At 35.7% G+C, this 7741-nt stretch overlaps 1 non-coding gene across 1 annotated transcript; it reads left to right on the forward strand.

Annotated features, from left to right (window-relative positions):
* Positions 1-3196: 3196 nt before the first annotated feature.
* TRNAR-UCG (transfer RNA arginine (anticodon UCG)) lies at positions 3197-3269 on the forward strand. Its single transcript has one exon. It is a non-coding gene; the product is annotated as a tRNA-Arg (tRNA).
* Positions 3270-7741: the final 4472 nt, after the last annotated feature.

Below are 7741 nucleotides of genomic sequence, written 5' to 3' on the forward strand. Positions count from 1 at the left end.
TCTTGTTACATCCGTTAGAGAGAGAGAGAGAGAGAGAGAGAGAGAGAGAGAGAGAGAGAGAGAGAGAGAGAGAGAGAGAGAGAGAGAGTCAGGAGTTTTAACATGGATCCACATAGGCTTTCAAACATGGCAAGGTGAGGTATTAATTAATTTCAAATTAATGAAACCGGGAGCAATTCGATTTCCATTTTATGCTTGACAATTAGAACCTTAAATCAACACTTGCAGGTTTTATTGAGGAAGCATCTGGTGGGAATCAGTGACTCAAATTCGAGATTTGATGCGGATGCTGTCATGCATAACTAAATTTTCGAAATACTTCACAATTCGAATTGAAAAAAACAATGACGTTGGTGGAATTACACAGACAAACACATATGTATATGTATATGTATATGTATATGTATATGTATATATGTGTGTGTGAATGTGTTAATGTGGGCAGGGGATATGGCCCACATTTTGGAATATTCGTCGTCCCTCTGTTGACCGACCCACTGAAATATGAACCTGGTATTTAGTCGACTATGGAGGGAAGCAGATATGGCAGAGAAAAGGAGAATATTTTTCCTAAAACAATTTTCATCAGTTTGACTTGTAAAAAACCTATTACTTTTATACACCCACCTACATGGTTTTCTTACTTTTTTAATGCACAATTAGAACAGGAAAATGCCCTTTATACCTCAATACACCGTAAGCTCTATAAAATCCAGACGACTTCTTCAAGAAAAAATTCAAATTGCAATCCTGTCCCACATTTTATGGAAAAAACTCGTCACTTATTCATGCAAGGGAAAATCCTTTTCCAGCCTTTTCCAGGATTTTCCATGTTTCACATATTCCTCACCCTTTAACAAAAGACCAGCTTATAAAGAGTTTCACAATGGAAGGAGAATGTGCCGAAGTTCAAAGTGTCAAGCATCCAAAAAATGCATACAAAAAACGTTTCTGATAAATGAAGAGCGGAAAGCGTACAGAGAAGATGGGCGGATCTAAAAAGCTTGTTTGGCTCACGAATTTATCTGGAACAATCGCTCAATGAATACAAGAGAACTCGGAAGAGTGGATTTTAATACATGAGTATGTAATACATTTTAACAATGGTCTTTTCAGACCGAAATTTTTTTAACAAATTCTGTTTGTGATAGTATGTGAGACAGTAAATTCTGTTCGCGATAGTTTGTGAGATAAAGACTGAAATTAAAGACAATAACTACAATTCATTTCAGACTTACGATTTTCAAACTTTCTAGAGACGGAAAGTTTAGATGAGCCAATCATTCAGAGCAAATTTAATCAAATACTTGGTTAATGAAACTCCGAAAACTAGACATGGTCTTTAAAGTAAAGTCTAGTGTGTCTTTCAGCGCAAAAAAAAAAAGTGACACTATGACCTTATGGAAGCTTAGAAGAGAAGGGGTAAGGCAGTTATGAAGGCAAAATCTAAGAGACATTCAAAAGCAAACAAAAGAACTTTCAGTTATGCTTACAGAGGTAAAGCTTACGGATTCAGCTTCAAAGGGAGAAGGTTATCAATGATTGAAAATCTGGCCCAGTCAAGTATAAAAATCGACGTTAATGAGGTTTGAGAGTAATAATTCAGAGACAGCTGAAATTAAATGACGTGGAAGGTTGAAAAGTAAATTATCCGCATTTAAAGGAAATGCTTGACAAAAATTTCAAAGCCTCAGACTATTACCAAGAAGAATCGAAGTAAAGATTGCAAAATCCCAGAAAGCAAATATTAACAGAACAAATGTGACCAAGATTTCATTTTTATTTACTATTTTTGTTTTTCGTTTTTGTTTTTGATGTCCTTTAAAAAAGAACTGCGCCTTTAAATATTCATTCGGAAATCTTACTGGTTTCAAGGTATTTAAACTCTTCGAATCCTCCATTACACTATATAATCTACTTAATGAAAAGACTTTGTTTACAATGTTCATTAGCTAACCAGTTTAATAAGCGATTCTTAATCACGTTGTTATCATATTTCATGTGGTCAAAATCCATAGAAAAGAAAAAATACTTTGTTAGACTTTAACCGTAACATGCGGTAAGGATCCTCTGAAAATAATTGCTAAGGCTTCCGAAAGTCTGCTACATGAGCAAGAGTACGTGCTGGTATAAGGCCAACTTAACCTACAACAACAAGTAAATGCAATATCTCCAAAGTTATGGATGTAAATATCGGCAAGGCTTCGGAAGTGAAAATTACCGAAGCCAAAGAAAACTGCATGGTCAAAGAAACAGCAGTAAATGTCACTAAAGAGAGAGAGAGAGAGAGAGAGAGAGAGAGAGAGAGAGAGAGAGAGAGAGAGAGAAGAGAGAGAGAGAAATTTAAACCAAGGCAAAATTAAATAAACCTCAATCTTAAACCTCGGTCTTCCCTCTGCCAGTAGAAAAGATTCTGAATTCACATTCAGTCCATAGATGGCGTTAGTTGCATCCCATCTCTCTCTCTCTCTCTCTCTCTCTCTCTCTCTCTCTCTCTCTCTCTCTCTCTCTCTCTGGTAAGTCAAATACTTTAAATTTACTCAGGCTTTATTTAACGACTTTAAATGGCTTTTAACACGGATGTACCATTAAAAAGCAAAACTCATTTCCATTAGTGTGAAATTTCATTTTTTTTCGATAATGAATAAAAAAAGCTTGGACGCTAAAATACCAAAAACAAACAAATAGAAAAAAAGGAAAATTAAAATGACTGAAGTACGAGTCCTTTCATTATTCAAACTACATGTAAAGTTTTCGCTAAAAACGTCCACTAAAATATTTTCCCTGATTAAAGGCGGAGAAGAGATTTCACTTTGATGATCTTAATTCCCCGTAAATGAAACTTTTTTTTTTTTCTTTCTCTCTCTCTTTTAAAGCGTAGTCTGGGAATCTTCCTCCTTGAAAAATGTTTTTTTTTCTTCTCGTTTGATGTTCTTTAATAAAGAACAGCTTCGCTAAATATCCTGACGGAAATCTTACAACCACTTTCTTGTTATTTAAAGATTCTCTTCCACCATCCAACTGTGGTCTACTTACTGAAATGAGGAATGTTACGTGTCGGTAGCTTTACTTAGCGGTATTTGTACTTAGTTTACTTATCATATGTGCTGTTCACAATTACGCTTATCGTTTAATGTAGAACCAAACCTATAAAACTTTAAGCATCAGAAAGGTTCATTGATATTCACTGCCATCGGACCGTGTGGCCTAACGGATAAGGCGTCGGACTTCGGATCCGAAGATTGCAGGTTCGAATCCTGTCACGGTCGGTGAGACGAATGATTTTAAAGTTTACAGTGACAATCAGTGGATACAGCGATTGCCATCCTCCTGAGTGAGCAGGTAAACGACGTTCGTCGTAGCCAGAGAGCTCACCTTTAAAAGGAAAAGAATGAAACTTCAGGTGTGGCCATGTTCCGCCGAGGCTTCGAGTAGATGAAGGCAGGTAGGATTGGAACGGATGCTGGGAAGTCACTTTGATGATGTCTTTTTGGCATGATGGTGAAGTTTTAATTGGCACGACGAGAAGGCAGACGAGACTTTTCTAGATACGACAAGAAAGCAGACGAGACTTTTCTAGATACGACAAGAAAGTAGACGAGACTTTTCTAGATACGACAAGAAAGTAGACGGGACTTTTCTAGATACGACAAGAAAGTAGACGAGACTTTTCTAGATACGACAAGAAAGTAGACGAGACTTTTCTAGATACGACAAGAAAGTAGACGAGACTTCTCTAGATACGACAAGAAAGTAGACGAGACTTCTCTAGATACGACAAGAAAGTATACGAGACTTTTCTAGATACGACAAGAAAGTAGACGAGACTTTTCTAGGTACGACAAGAAAGTAGACGAGACTTTTCTAGATACGACAAGAAAGTAGACGAGACTTTTCTAGATACGACAAGAAAGTATACGAGACTTTTCTAGATACGACAAGAAAGTAGACGAGACTTTTCTAGATACGACAAGAAAGTAGACGAGACTTTTCTAGATACGACAAGAAAGTAGACGAGACTTTTCTAGATACGACAAGAAAGTAGACGAGACTTTTCTAGATACGACAAGAAAGTAGACGAGACTTTTCTAGATACGACAAGAAAAGTAGACGAGACTTTTCTAGATACGACAAGAAAGTAGACGAGACTTTTCTAGATACGACAAGAAAGTAGACGAGACTTTTCTAGATACGACAAGAAAGTAGACGAGACTTTTCTAGATACGACAAGAAAGTAGACGAGACTTCTCTAGATACGACAAGAAAGTAGACAAGACTTTTCTTGAAATGGCCAGGAAATTGACGAGACAATTCGTGCTAGGACAAGAAAGTAGACGAGACTTTTCTTAATACGACAAGAAAGTAGAAATGACCAGGAAATAGACGAGACAACTCGTGATAGGGCAAGAAAGTAGACGAGACTTTTCTTGATACGACAAGAAAGCAAACTAGACTTTTCTTGATACGACAAGAAAGTAGACGACACTTTTCTTGATACGACAAGAAAGTAGACGACACTTTTCTTGATACGACAAGAAAGTAAGCGAGACAACTCGTGATAGGGCAAAAAAGTAGACGGGACTTTTCTTGATAAGACAAGAAAGTAGACGACACTTTTCTTGATACGACAAGAAAGTAGACGACACTTTTCTTGATACGACAAGAAAGTAGACGACACTTTTCTTGATACGACAAGAAAGTAGACGACACTTTTCTTGATACGACAAGAAAGTAGACGACACTTTTCTTGATGCGACAAGAAAGTAGACGACACTTTTCTTGATGCGACAAGAAAGTAGACGACACTTTTCTTGATACGACAAGAAAGTAGACGACACTTTTCTTGATGCGACAAGAAAGTAGGCGAGACAATTCGTGATAGGGCAAAAAAGTAGCCGGGACTTTTCTTGATAAGACAAGAAAGTAGACAAGACTTTTCTTGATAAGAAAAGAAAAAAGACGAGATTTTCATGATACGGGAAAAAAAAGTAGACGAAACATTTTTTGATGTGACAAGAAAGTAAACCAGACTTTCCTTGATACGACAGAAAAAAAAGACGAAATTATTCTTGTAGACAAGAAAGTAGACGAGACAAAACGACGTATTTTAAGTTTTCACTCGAACCATTGAAATGAATGAATTGAATTTAATCACATAACCTGGGCGTGAAGGTTTTCCTAAAGTGCGATAATACAAATACCTGTAAAAGATAAAGAAAATCCCAAGAACATACATCTAGAAAGCAACTATACCGCATCAATTAAAGAGGTTATTAACTGAAAGCAAGTCAAAATGTAAATATATATATATATATATATATATATATATATATATATATATATATATATATATATATATATATATATATATATATATATATATAACCCTACACAGCTCTTTTCATTTTGGCAAAAACTGGAAACCCGATGACGCAAGCCAAACATTTGTGCTCACGAACGTACGTACTCACTCCGGGAACGTTAGTACTGTGCCAGCGTTAATGGCCCAAATGGAAAGGTAACGGCTGTTAACAGTACTTGAAGCTTTGATCAAGCAGGCACGGAAAAATGTTTCGTACATTCTGTGGCTTCCAAAGGTAATAGCTGAAATGTGTTTGCAAACGCCGAATGGAAATATCATACAATAAAACAAAAGTATTTTGTGGGGAAAAACGAGACCCTTTCTCATGGATATTTTTGTTTGGAGGAAAAAAGAGTAAAATGATAGTTGTGGAAATGATGTACAAATATACCTGTTGCTAGATGACGTGGGATAACAGAAAAAAACATGCCTTTCTCGTTATATGACTGTGAGTTACGTTTGTGCATAATAAAACGATAGTTTTATACTGGAAATACAAGTAAAGGCATTGAGAAAGACAGCGTGGATTATAAATGAAAACGGAAAAATTTCACTATTTAACTGTCATTAATAACTGCTATACATAATAAAGTTTATAGCTTTGCATTATAACCGACTTTATAAGCCTAAATCTTTTAAATTGTAATTTTTGCGTCGCTTGCAACATTGCAAGCAAATTTCAATATATTGCGATTTTGCACAAAAGGACGGTTCCACGAACACTAAAGGGATTACTACACGATCAAACCAACTTTCATATACGAATAATCCTTTGTTTCCAGTTATTGAACCTTACCTTCCAACAATAACCGAAATACGTTTTCTTTCAACAATAACAATAACCAAAAAAGCAAAAAATGCTCAGAAGTTTCTTCGGCGCAATCGAGTTCTAAACTTTCAGCCACGGCCCATGAAACTCAGCCATGGAACGGTGGTGGCCGGTGTTGTTGGTACCTACAGCGGTGCCAGAAGTACGATTATGGCTGACTTTAACTTTAAATAAAACAAAAACTACTGAGGCTACAGAGTTGGAATTTGGTATGTTTGATGATTGGAGGCTGGATGATCAACATACTAATTTGCAGCCCTCTAGCCTACAGTAGTTTTTAAGATCTGAGGGCGGACAGAAAAAGTGCGGACGGACAGACAATGCCATCTCAACGGTTTTCTTTTACAGAAAACTAAAACCCGTTTTCTTTCAGCAGTGACAATCTATCTGTTAAATACTGCTGGTTGGTTGATTGGTTCGATGGTATAGATTAATCTGATCTTATGCCAGCTTCATCACGCCGTAATGCTGCAGATGCGGTAAGATTTGGAAGGGCGTCGGAGGCTAGGTGTGGACCTTCGGACTCCGCCCACCCAGTGAGAGACAGTGCCTATGATAAATTTGTATGAACACAAACATTAACTGAAATGTTGACATCAGACAAGTACTAGGGCTTTAAGCTCTAACTTCATCGTATCATGTGATAGAAAGTGGACATATTACACATTGAAATAAAATAGTTTTGGAACCAAATTCAATATATATCAAATAAAATACACCAGGGATATTATGGCCAAAAAAAAGGAATAACTTTATAATTTTTTTCCATTCTGATAATTTTTCATCTCGCGTTCCTGTATTTGTTAAACATTATTTACTCGGTTTGAATTTATAACTATATGCACGCTCAGTTTTGTTTCTGTTTAGCTTTCTGTGCAGTTATATAATATATATAGATATAAAATATATATACATATATATATACATATATATATATATATATATATATATATATATATATATATATATATATATATATATATATATATATATATACACACACACATGGAGAAGCTAGGATGAAATAATAGCAAAAAACATTTTGGATACCACCTCCGTGAGAAAAATGTTACAAGCCTTACCAAATAATCTGCAATAACATGAATAATTAATGGAGAAATCACAGAAATTAAAAATTCATGGAAGTTTACCTGTAATGCTTCACAAAATTCAACGTTCAAACGTTTCCAGAAAAAAAAAATCTGCTTTTACTTTTGAGACTCAGGCCTGCTGTATTGTGAATTTTAACTTTGGCCTTTGTATTGTATTATGAAATAAATATTGTGAATGTTACCATCTCTACAATTATTTTTGTTACTTCTTTTTCTGGGGGGGGGGTTATAATGACTGACTATTAACATACACGCTTCCATTTCATATAATTCTCTTAGGTGAAAGCGGAAATGCAAGTCAAAAGAAGAGCAATATGTGAATACAAACACAATCCTTGGTTAATAAATCAAGACAAAATTGTATACAGCTATAAAATAGCATTATTGTATCTTAGTAACCCGCGTTACACATCCTTAGCAAGACCATTCGGAGACAGC

Source organism: Macrobrachium rosenbergii, chromosome 18, assembly GCF_040412425.1.
Source record: "Macrobrachium rosenbergii isolate ZJJX-2024 chromosome 18, ASM4041242v1, whole genome shotgun sequence".
Classification (NCBI taxonomy): Eukaryota; Metazoa; Arthropoda; class Malacostraca; order Decapoda; family Palaemonidae; genus Macrobrachium; species Macrobrachium rosenbergii.